The sequence below is a fragment of the Pinus tabuliformis genome, chromosome 6, assembly GCF_031772625.1.
Source record: "Pinus tabuliformis cultivar Carrire ecotype Pingquan chromosome 6, CPIR1, whole genome shotgun sequence".
NCBI lineage: Eukaryota > Viridiplantae > Streptophyta > Pinopsida > Pinales > Pinaceae > Pinus > Pinus tabuliformis.
Genome location: NC_142292.1, coordinates 1,324,603,896 through 1,324,625,319, shown reverse-complemented (window position 1 = coordinate 1,324,625,319; position 21,424 = coordinate 1,324,603,896). Strand labels below are relative to the sequence as shown.

Here is a 21,424-nt window from a genome sequence, read left to right as displayed (position 1 = left end):
CCTCTCTAGGTCTTTCATTACATTTTCTACATTGACCTAATCACTATCCATCTCTACAAGAGTCCCTTCCCTCCATTCATCCATGTTTGCATATTACTCAATTTCTAGGATTCTGTGATGAAAATAAGGTGATAACCTATTTTTCATTCTCCTATCACAAATGAAGCTATGTGGGTCATATCTCCAACCGAATATTTTATTTAATTTCTTGTGTTCTAGGATTTCTTCTGTTGCTTTGACTACTCATCTATTGTCATAGACAAGTGGGCCTAGGTGATCCTTGATTCTCAACTGTGCCTTTTTCTTTGGCTTGGTAAAGTGAATCTGATCTGAGTTTATCATTTGTCTGTAATATTCCAATGCAAACAACCTCATTGGAACATATTTTGGTAGTTCGAATGGAGGAAGCTCACAACCATATATCCTGATCTCTGTGTGATTCTGGTACAAGTACCAGTCACCTACCTTATATAGTGTTGATAGCTGAAGGATCCTTTTGATTTCATCACTAATCCTAGGAGGAGGATTTCCTGTCAGCAGAGTGATCATTGGGTGGAAAAACTGGTCAATGAATTCATTATATGAATAAGGGAAAGCAAAAGATTGGTGGAAGATAGAAGTCCAAAAAATAACTCACCCTGGATTACCCTTTGTATCCAGTTTATTGACAGAAAATGGCAACTTTTCAAACTAATAGTAGAGGATAAGGTGATAAGCGAATGTAGAATACTTGAACACCTTTTCATTTTCCAGTCTCATGAACTGGTCGTGGATTTTATTAGCAATATATGCAGCATAGTTGTACTTGACAGCAGGGGGCTGACCAGGGGTAAAAATGGACATCAATACTAGGGTCAATTCATCCACAAATTCACTAGTGTTGAATCCCATGACTGCAGCTATCATATCAACTATAATTTTGCCTATCTCTGTGAAGAAAACTGCCGAATAAGGAGGGGGTTTTTTGGGTTGATGGTTTTATCCATACAAGTTTGACAAAGGTGACTGAGTTCAGTTTGGGATAATTTGGATGATTTGTCAAGCAAATCTCCAAGGGAAATGGGGGTGAGGGCTTGACTAGGATGAAACTGAATCATCTCATTGATTGAGTCTGCAATAATTGTGAAGAGGACTGTTTGATTGGGAGACATCACTGCTCTGAGGTTGGGGTCATAATTTGCATGGCACTGATCGATTATATCAGGGAAAATGTGAACAGAGGGGAGAAATTAAATTTGGAGATTGGATTCCCAAAGTCCTATGGTATCATAGCCATTGAAGTGATTGTCTCAACATTGGAAAAATACTTTCAGGTGGTTTTTATCAGTATTCAAGTCTTTTATTTGAAAATCCTTATCTGCCAGGGGCAGATAGTCCAAATCATGGTGAGGGGTAGTGATGGGTGCAATATTTAGGGTGACAGGGGCTTCCATTCTGGTTCTTGTGGATTCAGATAGGAAACTGGGGTTTTTAAGTGAAATTGGTGAAACAGAGGGTCTTGGGAAACTTGAATTGTGAATGCAGCAACTGAATTATGATAAAATTTGGGTTTTTCCAATTAATTATAGAGGAAAATAGATATTCACAGGGTTTCTTGATGGGAATTGGTAAATACCTATTCTTAGGGATGGGTAATGGAATGCAGGTACACTGACTGTGAATGGTGGACTCAGAGCGGCATTGACTACAAATCTAAAGGTGGTTAATGGTTGGATGCACGAACTAGTTGACCTCAACATTTAGTTTGCATGGATGTATGCGTTTGTAGAATAGGACAACAAACTGATTACTTTTTTTTTTCTACAAAGTCAAAAATTTGGTGGGTTTCGGGATTTGGATAGGTGGTGTCAGTGGGCAAAAGATTTGATGTTTTGTTGTTAGTGGGAGGCGGTAAGTGGTTTTTATTGCACCGCTGATGGAGGGGAGGTGGTATTTGGGCGCGACCATGTGATTCCATACGATGAGTGACGAGTGGCGAGGGCACTGTTTAGAAAACCACTCGCGATCTCGTGCTAACATTCGGTCGCGGAGGGCTATGTGATATGCATGACAACCATTAGATCTATGGGGCTTGATTAGACGAATATCGGGGAGGTGAGGTGGCAGAAGTTTAATGGAGGGCGGGCCCGACATCATTAAAGGTTTATAATTACATCGGGGTTGATGTGATTGGTCAGTGAGTTTATTAATTAATCTTGGCGACTAATTAATACTCTTTTAATATGGCAGAGTCAGGGTTCTTAATTAGTTACATATTAACTAATTAATCCCAATTAAGTGTGTATTATGGTTATATTTTAACCAAGGGGTAGAATATATAAGAATTTATGGTTTTTTCATAATAATACGGGAGTGGGTAATTTTTATAGGGGAAATATATATTAACATAAAATAGTAGTTAATATGACCAAATGGAAAAAGTGCTAAGTCTAAAACATTTTTATGTGTATATTTAAAACTTAGGCTAGGTGAAAAATGAGGGTTTTTATGGAAAATATTTTAATTTCCCTAAGTAAAATAGGATTTTACTTAGGAAAAATTTTATCAAGGGAATGAATAATTTATGAAGGGGTGTGATTATTGATGAATAGGCTTAGGTGCTTAAGGTATTATAGATTATTGGGCCGAGGGTCCAGTCCTCCAAAAGTCAGAGAAATGCTCTGAGCCCCTCTAATTTTATAGATACCTTGGCACTTAGGGGAAATTACTGAAATTTAGGGGAAATGAGTAGGGAAGTTAATTATTTTTGACTTTGCTTGCTTGATGTGCTTTCCATGTGATACATGCCTTTGCCTTATGATGAAAGTAAAAGGTTTTCACATTTAGACTTATCATTCACCACATATTATTTTGCAACCATCATCTACCTACCCTACCTACTTAACCTAGCAATTTTACTTCTTTATTAGGGTGCACCTAGACTAGCAAACTCTTATGAAACTTTCTTTTCTTTTACATGGTGATTCCTATCTAAGTCCACACTTATTACATCCAAGGGCTCATATTAAACGATTGAGCTCCTTTTTCACTCTACCTATCTACTTATCTACCAAGATTACACTCTTTGGTCAGATCTTTATTCTCTATTTCTACAACATGAAATTGAAAATATGAACTAGCCAAGTTTAAACTATTTGACTATTCATGAATTGTGGCTTAGGTGACAAGCTGCACACAATTTTTTATCATACAAAAGTAAAAAAGTAGTGGCATTTAGACTTGCACACTTTCATGGTCTTTTATTTTTGGTGGGGTTAATTTTCTTTCATTTTTTGACCTCATTTTATTCTTTTCACCCTTTGATTTTTCTTTTAAGGTATAACCTCTTTACATTTTTTAAATTTTTTGATTTTTTACAAATATGGAAAACCTTTGCAACAAGTAAAGGTATGAACATATTACAAAGCTAAACCAAGTCTATCATGATATATGACACCTATTAGTATAGGGGCATAACAAGGCACCAGCTTCCTATGGTCACTACTATTCTAGGATAGATCTATCATTTCTAGCCACATTGCATAAGGAGTTTCTCTCCCATGGATATGGGTGATATTGTGGTCCCTTACTCCCTCCAATATTATTATCCTTGCCTTGGCTACATCTTTCTTCCACTAAGCAAGGTTTTGGGCATGAGATTCTACTAGTTTTGCAACATCTCTCTTGATTTATTCTAGCAATCCATTGTCATTGAATACTACCTCCATATGATCCTTCCATGTGATGAAATTAGACTTTCCTTCCAAGGCATACTTTAGCGTCAGCCCGTTGAAGGAAATATTCTCAACTCTGAAGAGTTCATGCTACATTGAACTACAAATTTGAACCATCTGACAAACAACTTCAAAATTCATGCTCTGATACCATGTATAAATTGTGGTCTAGATTTGCAATTACTCATGAAGTTTTAAGAAAAATCACAAGACACAAACCTACTCTACTACTCTGCAGAAGTTAATTCACAATTTAGAACAAAAATTTTAGACATGAAATAAGAATAACACACATGGACATAGTATTTTTCTTGGGGAAAGAAATTTCCTAAAAACCCCATTGCATGCTTGCATTAATCTGATGAATATATATGTATTACAATTGTTTTTCTCAACTTAGCACAACCTGCAAGTGAATAACCTATATCTTTGCTCACCGAGAATCTCTAACCCACAATTTGTCAAAATTTTCCCCTACCCCAGCCCCTATTTTCTTGTGCAATTCCTTGATAAATTAGGGCCCTATTATTTAGGAATTTATCCAAAATGGATTGTGAAATTCCCAAGGTTGATCATATCACTACATGCAACACATGTACACTCAATACTAGTCTACAACCAATGTTACACTACCTTGGAATCTCCACCACAATTGGGGAACTCGAACTCTCTGTGTGCACTCACTATTTTGGGTTAATTGATTAGTTAACTCGATGATCACTAAGTTTGAATGAAGTCCCATTTCACATCTGACCTTCAACTAGTTCCTCCAGCAATTGGAATAGTTAAACTAAAAACAACTTCAGATAATTGTCTTTGATTGCTACAAATTAGCAATCACACATGCTTAACTGAACTCTAACTCCTCCAACTCAAATTTACTTCATAAACTAGGTGACACATGCCATGAATACAAGTTAACTGCATCGAGGTTGTCTTTTGATGTGGAAAAGAAATTTTTTTTAGTTTAATCAAGGAAAAATCAAATTGAGAATTTCTTGTTTCATTTTTAACAATCCTTCAGGTGAATCTAATCCATGTTACTGATAATAGTCAGGATTTCCAACACAAAATTGTGTTGATAACTATAGCCAATGGATAGAAGTAGCACTCAAAATAAATGAAACCGTCAAAAAACACAGATTAGAACATAATTGATGGAGACCCTGAAAAGTATTCCAACTATGTTACTACCTATCCACATTCAATGAATGTGCCTCCATCACTTCTCTCACCAAGCACACCTTTGTTGCGGCCTCGATCGCCCTAAATCCCGTCAATTTTTTTGGCTTCCATCACTCTACTTCCTAAAGAACTCATCAATAGTGTAAAGACAAACACCTAATCCTTTACCTTTTTTCCTAGCACCTCGTATTGACATTTTAAAGACGAAACTAAATTTTAAGACAAAATATTTCTTTTGTCTTAAAAATTTTTTCTTAAAATCCCCCTCCATGTAGTAGTTCTGAATGCAACGAAAAAAAGGTGTCTCTAATCTTATTAGCAGAGATCAAAGGGACAAAAGAGGAATTGATGTTTGGGAAATCTCGCGAGGAAAAGTTATCGCATTCTTTAGAGTCAGCTACCGCCACAAAACGAAAAGCCCAACAAATCATTGTTTTTACATAAGATAACATGAATGGTAAGTAAAATAGCAGCCTAGGTATAGGCATGCAATCATAGTAGCCTACAAGCCAACGGACTTAGGGTGCACTATCACACTCAATTTTGAAGTTAGATAATATTGTCTTAAATTGATATGGTTGTGTCCTAATTGTTAAATGTATTAAATGATTTTCACCTTAATTGTCATTTTCTTAAGTGACTATTGCCTTAAATATAATTTTTTCTTAAAATACTTTCATCTCAAACTGTTTTTTTCTTAAATATAAAGTTTTGTCTTAAACTATTTTTGTCTTAAATATAAAGTTTTATCTTAAAATAGTTTTGTCTTAAATAGTTTTAAGAATTGTTTTTGTCTTAAATTATTTTTGTATTCAAAATGTTTTTGTCTTAAATTTGACATTTAAGATAATTCAATTGATATTAAATGATGTAAAATAACTAAAATAAAAAGTGCCTTTTTAAGACAAGATCTCTTTTGTTTAAAAAAAAAAAAAATCTTAAAAGTTTATTTTTTATTTGAACATATCCATATTCAAATTTGTTCAACTCGAGGATGGGTTTAAAAGTTCAGAGGATTCAAGCTTAGTATTAACCAATTTAATGATTGCAGAAATAAAGTCATATCCAGGAGGATGTTGGTGGCCACCAGCCTATTCCACTTGGACCCCCACCAGTGTTGCAAAAGGAAGGTGTAACAAAAGCTCATCAGAAGCTCACACCACTTTGATATGGTCCTTACAACATTACCAAGGCTATGGAGACAATTATTTTGAATTCACCATTCCCCCATTCCTTGGCCTACACCCAGTGTTCAATGTGGACTGCCTTCCACCATACTTCCCACCATTACTGGACACATCAGATATTGCAGAACAACTCTCACCAATAGAGTTAAATCCAGACTGGATGGAACAGGCCACAACTGATCATATTATGGAAACATAGGTCACAAACACTCACCAACAAAAGATCCAACTATATCGGGTTGTCAAAATTGGTCAACTCCTGCAGCAAGGCAAGTGGCTCACTAGGGACCAAGTTCAGTAGAAGTTTCCCAATCTCATGGAGGCAATCAACATAATGGGGACCATTGCTTCCTAAGGGGGGAGGACTGATTTAGGTGGATGTTGGTGGACACCCGCCTATTCCACATTGACCGCCACCACTGTCTCTTTTAATTTTTCAGTTTCCCTAATTGTAGCATAGTTTAATATTTTTGGCATTTTTCGGGTCCTGAACTTCCGGAGCCATTTTGAGGCCCTAAACGATGTTTTTTTTGGGAAAATTGGGGTGACCATGAGTCATAAATTAATGTTGTCTACTTGAAAGTTGCAGTCCTCAGATTAATATTTCTAACAAGGTATCGTGTGTGTCAAATGAAGATCATATGCCAAAGTTATGACCCCAGGACGTTGATGTACCAATTTACCAAAATGGGGCCCATAGTTTGGCGCTTTATCTCCTAGGGTTAAGTTTTTTTATGTTTAGGGTTTCCCATTGTTTATCAATAATAAATAGGGCTTTGAGCCTCATTGTAACACATTTCAGAGGCATGTAGTTGCCACATCTCTTCTCAAAGATAAGCTACCATCGCCCCAGCTAGTCTTATTTCCACTCTGTTTGTAAGCATATTTCAGTATTTGATATTAACGAAATGAAGTGTTATTTCTGTTGCATCTTTGTATTTATGGTTATATTTGTAATTTTTTGCGTTCATGTTTAAATTCGGATTAAAGTTAGTGATAACCATGGCGTCATGACCTATTCAATCTGGAGGTCTATGTAACTCACCGAGTCTATGTATAAATATCAAAGGAATTGCGGAAGTCGGCATGAAACAATCCAAAACTTCTATGAGAGGTTTGATGAAGTTGCTAAACATTCATACTTTTAGTTTCAGTGTGATGGTGTAATGCTATCAACATATTCTTGAAATTCCCTTTGGATATTCTTCTACAAACCCTACTTTCTCTACACATATAACCCAACACAGTTTGCAATTGTTTAATCCTTTCATATCTCTACATGATAAGATGAACAAAACTGGCACAAATTATCCTCAAGGGTTAGAAGCAATATGTTTAGCTTCTACTGGCCCGATCAAAACTATCAATATTTGTTGTGAATCAATAATAATATTTGTTGGGGATCGATTTGAGTGTCGAATTGTTTAAATTTCAAGGTTAGGGTTAGGGAAACTTCTTTCATTGAATGCTTCTATCACTTTTCTACTGCACGCAAGCAAACCTTTCTCGACAGTTTCCATTGGTTTCGGTTATATGTGCCAATTTTCGAGTTTAGATTGACTATGCATTGCGCCCATTGTTTTCCAAAGGATTTCAGGTTGGAAATTTACAATGTGTCTAATTTGTATACAAACATTGATAGGTTTTACCAAAATGGAGCCAAGCTATCCATCCTGAAACCCTATTTTAACCATGCCTAAGATGGTGGACTTGCCATCCCTGTTGAAAACCCTGCCAACGTCCAAATGTTGAGTGTTTAGTAATTTCATAAGAAAGGAATAAGTATTAGATATTGCTATATCAAATAATGAATATTGGAAGTGCTAAGCTCACTTAGTATTGTAAGTATGAGAGTATGAGCATGTATTTATTTTCTTCAAAAATAAACAATGAAATGTAATTTTTTTGTGATTCTATTTATTCTCTTTATATGAATATTATTATTCTCCTCTTGTTCCCTCTTAAACTTTCTTAAAGAAAACAAGAAAATGGAGTGATCAAGTTTACAAAATTACACCAGGGGACATTTATGGATGTTGATCTTTATCCTTGAATTTTTTAATCTTTATTTCATGTATTGATTTTACCAATGCCAAAACTAGCAAGTTATTTTAGTAGTCGTATTTTACATTTTTATTAAGAAATAAAATAGAGATTCCTATTTCTATTAAATGCTCTAATGAAATGAATTTGTGAAGGGAACACACAATAAGGATAAACCCTACTCTCTTATTTTTAAAGTATACAAATATTGAACACAGAGAAATATATACATCTACATTTCAAAGAAAAAGACTAAAAGTAATTCCATATTTGCTATCTATTAATAATTCCATATTCGCTATCTATTAAAGTTATTCACAACAAAATTTCCAAGAGTATTAATGGATGATTTAGGTTTTCAACTAAATCGATAATTTGAAATAAATATTTTTTGAGTGCCTTAAAATATAAAACCAAACAAAATGTAACATGTCCAAATTTATCACAAACACAAAATTTAAGAAAACCCATTTAATTTGCATGACTTCAAAAAATGCTTACTTTAGAAATTGGGTAAGATTGGTTTGTTGAGTGGATTGGACAATTGAGATATTTTCTCAACTACAATCCCTCATTTTAGAAATGGTTAGATATCATTAATACAATAAATAGAGATGTAAACTTGGAATAACGCTTAATTTAGAAATTCGATAAGATTGGTTTGTTGGGTGCATTGCACAATTGAGATGTTTTCTCACTTATAATCCCTAATTTTAAAAATAGTTAGATCTCATTAATACGATAAATATGACATGTAATTGAATGATTCTTAGTAATAAAAAATATTTTTTCTTGTGTATGTATTTTCAATTTGTTTCTTGGTAGCATAGTTGGTATACTAGCTCTGGATTAACTCTTTAAAGGAGAACCTGGAAAGTATGAGAGGAATTTAACTTTTTCCACTTCTAGGAAATAATCATGTGGAATTCTATGTATAACACGCTCCATATTATTCTTTGTTGCAGGATTTCAACGTCTTTTTTTCTATGACATCTCAACCTTCAAGTTATCATCTTCCTCTGGCTTCTTAATGTCTAGGTTTGATTTTAGTGTGATTAATGTGAGGTGTGGCATATACTTTAATTAAATTAATTTGCAAAGGTTGTCTCTTCTTAATGTCATATACTTTAATTAAATTTCCAAAGGTTGTCTCTTCTTCACGTATGAGTTGAACTTAGCTTTGAATGGGAAGGGTGATGCCATTAGGGAATTTTTAAAGTGATATAAATGGTATATATTATATTTTAAGGTATGAAAATGGAGGAGTTTGTGTTATTTTGATTTTTTTCCTTCCATTCACTTAGCTCTGAGTACAAAGAATGTGTTAATAAAACTTGAAAATATTGGACTACCGAGAAGTGCAGCTAGTAGTCAGATTTAGAAAATGTGTCGTGAGCCATGGATAAAAAAAGCTTGCTAGGTAACAATACAATTGCAGTTGTTTATTTTAAATATGGAGCAAATAGTTATTGAAATATTTAATGGGCCAAACATCTTTACCTAGAAGGTGAAAGTCCAAATGAATTCGATGCATAAAAACTTATGGGGTTTAGTAAAATGATTAGAACCAATACCCCAAGATCCAAAACAATTAGCTGATTGGAAAAAAAGGGAAGAGAGAGCCAAGTCTATTATAGGATTATCTCTGTCAAATTCACAAATTCACCTTATAGACTTAGGAAAGTCACCTTCACAAATATGGAAACACTTAAGAAAGACATTTAGGTAAAAGACAATGCATACAAAATTCTCTTTGAGATTGAAGTTATTCAAACTCAAAATTCATAATGGGGTATCATTGTCTACACACATAAATGATCTAAAATCACCCATAAGTCAGCTGGAGGAAATTGGGGAAAAAGTAGAAGAAGAAGATGCTAAGGTTATTTTGCTAAATAGCTTACCATGAAAGTATGATAATGTTATTTTCACCTTAATTTAGTTTTCCTCTGGATCATTAGATGAAATGACTGCATCACTCTTAGCAGAAGAGTAGACGATGAAAGAAGGTAACACAGAGGACAACTCACATGATGAGATGACATTATTCTCAAAGGGGAGAGTTAATAAAAATAGGAACTCATTGGAATGTTTTTTTACGTTGAAAACGTGAACATACAACCTTCAATTGTAAAACTCATGCCAGAGATCTTTTAAATGGAAAATTAAAGAAATCGAGCAACATAACTACTATTGAAGAATTAAAAGAGACCAACCTTCAAAATTTATCAGATTATGACAACGATAATGAATTTAATGCAGAGCCTCTCATGCTTTTCTAAATAGCTATTAGTTATATTATTTTTTAATGTGTGTCTGTGTGAGTTAAGAAAGGTCAGTTGCATAATTGACTATTGGATAAGCTCTATATTTAGACAAGATACCTATATCACTGGAAGTGTGTATTTTTGGTGCATACTACTAGGATGGAAACTTTTCCATAGAGATATTCAATATCTCATCTATTCTTAGGAGTAGTTAAGAAATGCCAATTCTTCAAAGCTTCTTAATGATGGTCAGAGGCGGGTATGCTTCAAATGAAGATCAAGTGGTCATGTGGTGGTGAAAAATAACAATTATTGCAAGATCCCAGAATGAACATAATTGTTGATGAAGACCATATTAGACTTGATATGATTTATATGTAATTTTTGACTTATGTAATAATGTAAGAATTAAGGGGGGAACTTGGAATAACATTTAGTCTAGAAATTGGGTAAGATTGATTTGTTGAGTGGATTAGACAGTTGAGATATTTTCTCAGCTACAATCCATAATTTTAGAAATAGTTAGATATAATTAATAAAATAAATATGAGATGTAATTGAATGATTCTGAGTAGCTTGCATGTTGAAATGTATAATTTATGATCCAAACTAACAAGTTGAAAGCCAAAATATCACGAACCATCATGAAGAAGCATGATATCCTATGAGTATGTCAAGTTTGTCTAAATTGTGTTGCAAGAGGTTGAAGGTGCATATAGTCTTAAAATTAAAATATGCTCAAATTTAATGTTTGTAAATTCAACATAAAGACAAAATAATATAATTCTCACCTATACAAATCAACTAAGAAAACCTATCACAGTGTCAAAGTTACATTAAATTCTTTCCCAACAAAACTTCTAATATTTTAATTTGAATTGATTTTAATTGTTTAAAGGTTATAAAATATATGTGTTTGACTTATTATTACTATCACAACCAATAAATGTGGCTAAAAAACAACAATAAACCTTAATGGTATAGGTTTAATATTAATGTTAATATTAATATTCATATTGATAAATATATAATAATATTATAGAAACTAATTAACATAGCAATGAAATATACAAAATTTTGCATAAACATAAATACAAAAGTGCATAAAACAAGAGAGACCCAGATATACGTGGTTCACCCAATTTGGACTATGTACACAAAGAAATAACCAGTCCATCATTTTATATTATCTAGGAATATGAGGAGATACAACCTATAAAATATTCATAGTAGTTTCCTCTTCACTCTCACACAACCTCCTCCTCCTCCTCCCTCTCTCTCTCTCTTGTTCAGAATAATAATACATAACTACAATAAAATTCCATCATATGAACCGAGGGTTTCCTTTTAAGGTAAAAAACCCTCAATTAACATAATTTCTACCATCAGATCATATTTCCAATGAATTACCCAGATTGACTACAAAATTACAATGTTTTAATAGGAAACTTTTCATTTATTTTTAGCTTCAGGGGCACTATCCCCGAACCCATAGTAGGGGGGCTCATAAAATTCATCATCACCTCCCTCTGAGCCCCCTGACAATGGTTAAACAAGCACCATTTCTACCCTATTAGGAATAGGGATCAAACGTAGTTGAAACAGAAAAACACCTCCAAACAATCAGGAAGATAATGAGGCTTCACACCCAACAATCTCCCACTTGGAGACTAATTATAGAAACTCAATTATTGCTTCACTTGTTGGATAATGCTTCCACTTTGAGCCTCATTGTTTCTCATCTTCATCATCATACTTAAAAACCAAATGAAAGTTAGCAGAATATCAGTTTCTCCCTGGTTACAACTTTTGTTAACATATCTGCAAGATTATGGCTAGTGTTGATGGGACCAGCCCTGATCACTTATGGCATATAATTAATGTGCGATTGCACGAATGATTTTTATGGTTGATTAGTTTTATGGCGCGGTACTAGTGAGTTAATGTTGTGAGGACAATTGTCCTGTCCATGAGCTTCACTTCTCTTGCCTCTTCACTATGCCAAATAAACCCTAACCTTTGTCATTCTATTGCCATTCCAGTGCTCTGCTGCTCCGTCAAGGTGAGGTCTCTGCTACCAGGTTCTTGTTGCTGCTCCTTGAGGGTTTCGGTTATACTTTTGTCTTCAAGGCTTTTGCCTCATTGTTTTGACTGTAAGCTTGATGTTTTGTTGCAGGTCATGGTCATTGGGTGGCTCGACTCTCGGCTCTCATCCAGCATTCGAATAGAGGTAAGCTTTTCTTCCATGCTTTAATGGTTATGCTTCATTTTCTATTGTTACTAATTCCTCGCTACTTGTGAGCAGTGGGCGCTCTAGCGACTATGACCTTGGTCCATGGCTTCGTTCCTCTATTTGGAAGGGCTCAGCTCCTCTGGTAAGTGAGCTCTCCTTAAACCGTCATCCCTGTTTTAAATTTATTTTTATGGTTATATTTCTTGGATTCTTATGGCCTTGTTTGGTGGCCACTGTAGGTGAATGACTAGGCTCACCGGCCGCTAGTCTCTTGCCCTGACACCTACGCTCTTGTATCAGGTAGGATCGTGCCTCATCGTTTCTCTGTCTATATGTTTCGAAGTGTTTGTTGTTTTTAGTCTTTACTTGGTTTGTTGTCGAGGGTTGTGGCTTCGACCTCACTATTTCATGGTTTTGTGTATTTATGCCTCCGGGCTATTAACTTATGAAATTGTAATTATGTCAGCTCTGTGGTTAACTTATGAACTCGTAGTTATATTCGGCACCGTTATAAATGACCTCTATTTCATTGTTCAGTCCTGTAGCTTGTCTGTGACTTTATATTTGTATATTGGACTGTAATTTTTTTTTTATATCTATAGATACACAAAGATTTTGAAAAGAAAATAGTAAATGTGAATGATACAAGTTTGTTGGTACCTGTAGATGCTTGTTTCTTTCTTTGTTGGTAATTGTACTTGACTCTTTTGCAAACCCTCTCCATTTATTTATGGAACTCGATCGCGTTTTCTTCTTGCCTCTGTGATAATTTCTTGCTCTCTGTCACTACTATGAAATGGGTAGATGAACTTAATTCATTAATTTTGGAGGAAAAAAAATAAATAAATAACTTTAGGCTGCAATATATGGACTCAAATTTTCTTGCTTCTCAAAATGATTGTGTTCTTCTTTTCATTCAATACTATGATGGATCATTACAGTGGCTTTTTCCTTCCTTCTTAAAGATCATTGTACAGTTGTTTAAACTGTCAGTAATTACATTTTAGTTATTCATTGATAATTGTTCATCTTTGTCTGTATTCTAAAGTTAATTTGAAACAATAAATTAAAAATAAAAAGAACAACAAATAAAAATAAACATTTGGTTGGGACAACCTTAAACATAGTGTAAAGTCCTAAATGCTATTAACTAGAAATTTAAATGGAACTTAAAAAAAACTAATTGAAACTCCTTCCGGTCTGCAAAGACAAATACTCTAGACATGACCTCCCTTAGCTGGATGCTCCTGCATCAGGCTTCCTGGGTAAATGAAAATTCATGGCTCTAGTCCATGAGCTCCTTGATAGAATACCTTGCACGTTGTATCTGACCTGCGTCAAGCCACAGACTATCCTCAATGGGACAGTTCTTCCACTTAATGAGGTACTGTAGGTACTCCTTTCTTCAATTCTGCCTGGCCACCTATGTATCGAGGATTCATTCAATCTCAGGTGGCTCAGCTGAAGGAATTTATCTCATCCACAAACTACTCTTTTCCTGGGTATCCCAATTTTTCTACACCGAACTGTCCCCTTCAGCAGTGGTAGTGTATGGGAATAAATCCACCACATTAAAGATGGGCGATATTCCTATACCTGGAGGCAATTGTAGCTCATAGGCATTTGCAGAAAACTGACACAAAATTTTGCAAGGTCAAATTTTCTTAAACTTTAACTTATTTTATTTTCCCTTAGGGAATCTTTCTCTGTGCAAATGCACTAGGACTTGATCCCCTACATTAAATTGTACCTCCCATCTTTTCAGATCTACTTTCTGTTTGTACCTTTGACTGTTTTCCTATAACTTTGACTTCACCTGCGCATGTAGGTCGTTAATTGCTCTTACAAAATCTTCCCCATCAGCATTCCTTCTTTCTAACTATCCCAAATATCGTAACTCATGAACTCCTCGAGGATGCATTCCATACAAGATCTGGAAAGGACTACTTCTCGTGCTTCGATTTGGTGAATCGTTGTAAGAAAATTCTGCTTGGGCAAGTACACGGTCCCACATCTATGAATTTTCCCCAACTAAACTCCGTAGCAAGTTTCCTAAACTCCTATTCACCACCTCTATTTGCCCATTGGTCTGTGGGTGATAAGCAAAGCTGAAGTTTAACTTTGTGTCCAGCTTTTTCCACAAGGTGCGCCAGAAATGTCCTGTGAATTTCACATCCCTGTAAAAAATAATCGACTTGGGTAAGCCATGAATTCTGACAATTTCAGTGAAAAACAAGTGTGCTACATGGGTGGCGTCACCAGTTTTCCCATAAGGGATGAAGTGTGCCATCTTGGAGAAACGGTCCACCACCACCATGATGGGGTCAAAACCCCGCTGCATTTTTGGTAGACCCAATACAAAGTCCAGACTGACTGAGTCCCACGGTCTGTTTGGAATAGGCAAGGGTGTATACAACCCCATGTTCTAACTGTGCCCTTTTGCCAACTAACACACTTCACACTTGGTTACATATCGTTGCACATCTCTTTGCATCGTCGGCCAGTAGTAAAAATGACTATGTTTTTCTCGGAATGTCCAGCTAGACCTCCACTATGTTTTTCTCGGATGATGTTCTCCCTCATCGAACATTCTGGAATACACAGTTGTCCTCCCTTGAATAGAAACTCCTCCTGTAAGTTATAATCCATCCATGGACTATTATTCCTCAACAAGGGATTTTGGCAGGCTTCATAAACCTCCTTGAAATCTGCATCGGTTTGATACAAGTACTTTAGGTGTTCAAAACCCAACACTTGTATCATGCTCTCCTGTAAGAGTAAAACTCTTCTGCTTAGTGCATCTGCTACCTTGTTGGCTTGACCACTGATATGCTTCAATACGAATGTAAAACTCTGCAAGTACTCAACCCATTTTGCGTGTTTATGATTCAGCTTATGTTGCTGCATAACATACTGTAATGTAGAATTATTAGAAAACAAGACAAACTCATTACCCAACAAATAATGTCTCCAATGCTTCAATGCTTGGACGACGACATAAAACTCCTTGTCATAAGCCATGTATTTTTTCCCACTTTCATTTAATTTTTCACTGAGGTAAGCTACTAGTTTGTCTTCTTGGCTGAGTACGGCTCCAATGGCTGTACCACTAGCATCACAACGAACTTGGAAAAGTTTGTTAAAATCAGGCAATCTCAAAATTGGCCTTTCAGTAATCTTCTTCTTCAATATCTAGAAAATTTTCTCTGCAGCTTTAGTCCAATGGAAAGGCTGACTTTCCTTTTTGATGGTATCCAACATGGGTGCATAGATTCCACTAAAATTCCTTATAAACTTGCGATAGAAACTTGCCAACCCGTGAAAAATTTGAACTTCAAACAGACTCTTAGGGGATGGCCAGCTGGTTATAGCTGCAACTTTTTTTAGGTCCATTTTCAGCTCATTTTCTGAAATCACAAAACCCAAATAGACTAATTCCTTCTGAAAGAAAGAACATTTTTTTAAATTTATCAGCAACTTATTTTGCTGTAACTTCTCCAAAACATATCTAACATGTTGAAAATGTTCTTCCTTGGTCTTACTGAAAATCAATATATCGTCAAGATATACAATCACAAATTTTCCAATGAACTGCTTCAACATCTCGTTCATTAGGTGCATGAAAGTGCTAGGGGCACTACTCAACCCAAATGGCATCACCAGCCATTCATACAAACCTTCATTGGTTTTGAAAGTTGTTTTCCATTTGTCCCCTTATCTTATTCTAATCTAGTGGTATCCGCTCTTTAGATCTATTTTCAAAAAATATGTTGCTCCACTCAAGCAATCCATCATGTCATCCATTCGTGGCAATGGAAACCTGTACCTGATAGTAATTTTATTTATTGCTCTTGAATCAATACAAATCCACACTCGCCTCCTTTCTTGGGAGTTAAAACTATCGAAACTACACGAGGACTTAAACTTTCCCGTATCAATCCTTTGTCCGACGATTCCTATACCTACTTCCAGATCTCTTTCTTGTCCTTAGGACTCATCCGGTAACCATATTTGTTTGGTAAACTAGCTTTGAGGATGAAATCTATGTGATTACTGATACTTCGCTTTGGTGGTAACTTATCCGATAAATCATCCACCACAATGTCACTGAATTCCTATAACAATTCTTGGATTTCTTCAGGTAAGTCAGAAATTTTAGTATGCAACAGCACTACTCTTGGTCTCCTTACAATGACATACTTTATCTCATTATCTTAAATCTATTTTAAAAATTCTTTTCCCCCCATCAGCAGTGCTTTTGTCCCACTAGTCTCTGTTGTTTCTTCTTCCTTGATGGGTACTAGTGTATGCTTAATCCCATCCTTGACAAAATTGTAGTAGTTTGTCTTTCCATCATGAACAACTTTTTGGTCATACTGCTGTGATCTACCCAATAGAATATGACACATGTTCATAGGCATGATATCACAAGTCACCTTGTCCCTATACTTGCCAATATGGAATTCCACCTCACACTGCTCGTCAACTAGCAGTTGATGTCCTTTCTATAACCAAGACACCTTATAGGGAGTTGGGTGCTTTAACCTTTTCAAACCCATTTTCTCCACCATCTCTATAGCAACCAGATTATCAGTGATTCCACTATCTATAATTAGTTTGCAGCATTTTCCATGTGACTTACACATAGTTCAGAATAATGCCTTTCTCTGGGTTTGGTTAGCTGTCTCCTTTGTCAGTTTTAGTAGTACCTTATTTAAGACTAAGGCCTCTCCTATCTCCAGTACATTCCCTACCTCTTGTGGTGGTGCATCTGCTTCCTCTGTTTGAGCAACATATGCTCCTCTTTTTCTAGCTTGTTCACCTTCAGGACACTCAAAGGACCTATGCCCCCACTTGTCGCACTTGTAACACTGGTAGATAGCTCCTCTGCCTCTGCGATTACCCTTTCCTTGTTAGTATGGCCTTCCTCCCTGTTGAAGCCCTGAAAATCGGATCTACAACAAGGGGGATACCCGCCCGGTCCAGACCTTGGTTGGCAGCTCCTTTTCTGTTTGGTATAGTGGGTCCGACTGGGGATATGGGACCAATTTCCCAATTTATGTGTGTGTGTGAGAGAAAGATGGATATTTCTGTTTCTAATAGTTTCTAAATGGAATACTTCTACTCTAATTCTAATCTAATGATAAGGAAATTATATTCTAATAAACAGAAATATGTAAATCTACACTAACCTGGGGTTTAATATTTCCTTTATGCGATCTAAAATGATTTCAAACAACAACTGGTAATAAAGATCATTCAGCTGTTATGAGAAAAGAATTCAATAAAAATGAACCACTTTGTACAAAAAGTTAGGCGAAATAGTTGTGAAAAACATATCGCATAATAAGCTATTCATACACTAAGCATAAATAAATAGCTATCACCGTACAAAAGTGCCAAATGATAACTCAGGCATTCATACATAAATATATAAATAAGTGAACATGAAAATCACTTTAGCACAAGGCAGAAATAGCTAAGAGATAGAAATACCATTTATAACTAGTCCTACTCATGAGCTTCAAGTGATAACGATTTATCTCTTCTTGATCAGATATCCACTAAGAGTACAAAAGTGCAACATCAGTAGCAGATATCAAATGCAAACATCAATAAATCCCGTTCCATTCATTCATCAAAACCTCCTCAGAGGGTACAGAAGTGCATGTTATAGGGATAAGTTTTTGATAAATTTCAGGACCTCTCTCTAAATGCATGAGAGGGGTTTAAATACTACTAACTAAATCTAAAAATAAATTATTACAAAAATATAGGATGCGGTTCAAATGACCGTCCTCTTTTTAGGAAAATAAAACAAAATTAAAACTAAAATTGAATCTAAAATTAAACTACTTCTGTATTTGGTCCTTGAAATCACATGCATGCAACATCTGTTTGAGAAGATTCGACTGGCCGACTCGCGATTTTAGCTGAGCCGAGAAAACAGAATCGACAAGAGCTGGCGCCATATTTTCGGTGGCATTGATGATACACTTAAGAGTCATCCACTGGCTATGTGGCTTTACCAAGTATTCCTAGTAATAATCCCAGTTCAACATGCTTAACCCTTGGATTGCTTGTGCCTTCTCTTGGGCCTTCTATTTCCAATCTTCCTGTAGTGTTGTTTTCTTGCAATTTTCGGAGCTTGCAGGTGATTGGGAAATTAGCAGCTTTCTTTTTCGAGAAATTTTTCTCAGCGATGCACGATTAGTGGTAGGCGCTAATCGCGCATCAGAAACGACCTCCATTTCTTAATCCAGATTTCCTTGATGCGTTTTTTGCCTTTTGCACTTTTTCCTTCCAGCAGATATAAAGTTCAAAATTTGTAAAAATAATACTTCCGTGAACTCTTGACTTTGAGTCTTAAATTGTTTGTTTTTGATATCAACGCTGTCCAGTATCCACTTGACCATGTCCATGTATGGGATAATTTTGGGTCTTGCTGCTATCCGATGTAAGAATGAGCAGGCTAACTCTGTGATGGATGCCTCAGATGAACTGTTTGAGCCCGTAGTAGTAGCAACTTCCATTACTCTGGGATTCTCTTCTTCAATCAGATTATACATGGCTTCCCATGTAGCAATTCTTGCATCTTTGTTACATACCGTGTCTGTATACAAGGGCGCCATTTCCTTTTCTTCTGAGCTTGGGGCTTTTCTTTTCTTTCCCATTTTATCCTACATATTGCTTTGTATTGGCCTCTATTCTCCATTCTTGCAATTCACAAGTGAAAATGAATGACAAGGAAGGGTGATGGGAAAGTTTTTTAAATGCTGAAGACACATCAAATATACCACCTTATGTGAGATGATTTTTCGATAAGCACGAACCCACATTCCATTAATAACTAGAAACTACCTCATTTATTAGCATTAAAGCGCGTAACCAGGTGTTAGCTTATGGAAAATACTTTCCTTGAATAACGCGTGTGAAAGATCTGCGATGAAGCGATTTTGGATTTGCTTCGCAATATCACAGATCGCAGCATCGCGAAATGATAATATCGCAGAATCGTAACATTGCAAAGTTGGTCGCTCGTGATATCGCATTATCGCATTGTCGCTGTATTGCGAGATTGTAATATCGCAATATCACAATATTGCAGATTGCAGGAATGTTATGTATGACAATCTTTGTTAACTTGTTTTCTGTGAAATCCGATTTTGCGATTGGCATCATCGCATATCGGCAAATTAAAGTGTTTCATTGTAAATTGTGCTGTATGCGATGCGATATTTCATTATCGCACATCGCAATATCGCAATGTTTAAAATTCAGCTCATAAGGAGGTATATTGTTATCTTTTTGCGATGCGATATTCCTAAGGAAAGATTTGTGTCTTACCTTATCATAAAACATAGATTCTTTTGAATTTTCAAGGGGGCTTCCTAAGCTTATGATGGTAATTTTATTCGAAAAAGAAAATTTAAACACTACTTTGATTTTTAATTTTTTTACTAAGGGTCCCCACTTATTTAGTATTAGGAATTACACTAAATAAGAAGGGGGGTTGTTGCTGGCCACAACACTCCCCTAGTGCTACCTTCCTTTTCTACTATCCCTGAGGTCATTGAAATGTTGCCTTCTTCACTATTGTTGGTAGTCTTACCTCTGCCAAAGGATTGTCCTTTCCATCTGCAAAATCCACATCCTCTTTTGGCGTTCTTCTTCCTAGTGATCTTTTCTTCTGCCTTCAAGGCACTCTGGTATGCTTCCTCTATGGTTTTTGGAGGAAGAATACTTATCTCGTCCAATATATCCAACCTTAGGCCATTTACAAACCTTGCTATTTTTTCTGGGGTGTCTTCAACGTAACCTGCTCTCAAATTCACCCGATAAAATTCTTCGTTATATTCTTTCACAGTCATTCCTCTATGTTTCAAATTCTGCACGTGCCGATACATAGCAATCTGGTAATCTTTGGGAAAAAACTTACCCTTCATTTTGGCGACCATTCTGGTCCACTTTTTAATGGGTGGCTTATTTGATCTTCTCCTCTCTGCTTGGACACTGTCCCACCACAAGGCCACATGTCCTTTCAACTTGGTGGTGGTGAATTTAACTTTTCTATCTTCGTTGATCTCCTCACATTTAAAGTATTTGTCTAACACACTAATCCAATCCAACAGCACTTTTGTGGACAAACTACCATCATAATTTGAAATCTCAAGCTTTGGCTTACTGCTAGCCAATAAACCAACCTCAACAATTTGATTTTAGGTCCTTCATCATTTGATCCATCGGTCATAACTGCAGCTTCTTCCTCACTATCGTCCCCTCCTTCCAGATCCCTTCTCCTTCCTTCTTCTACTGTTGTCAAACGAGCACTCAGGATCCTAATCTCTTCTCTCAATCCTTCATCTGCTACTCTTCGAATAGCTCTACCATGACCTCTTCTTTCGACTTCCATTTTGTTAAAAAAAATAACCGTAACCTACTCTGATACCAAAATTAATGGGACCAACCCTGATCACTTACGGCATATAATTAATGTGTGATTGCGTGGATGATTTTTATGGTTGATTAGTTTAATGGTGCGACACAAGTGAGTTAATCTTGTGAGGACAACTGTCCTGTCCACGAGCTTCGCTTCTCCTACCTCTTCACTATGCCAAAGAAACCCTAACCTTTGTCATTCTGTTGTTGTTCCTGTGCTCTACTTCTCTATTGAGGTGAGGTCTCTGCTACTGGGTTCTGGCTGCTGCTCCACGAGGGTTTCAGTTATACTTTTGTCTTCAAGGCTTTCGCCTCATTGTTTGATTGTAAGCTTGTCGTTTTGTTGCAGGTCATGGT

General features: G+C 35.9%; 1 pseudogene; it reads right to left on the bottom strand.

The window, feature by feature from the left end:
* Positions 1–21,041, bottom strand: part of LOC149263488 (uncharacterized) — a 114,193-nt pseudogene extending 93,152 nt beyond the window's left edge.
* Between the last annotated feature and the right edge of the window lie 383 nt (positions 21,042–21,424).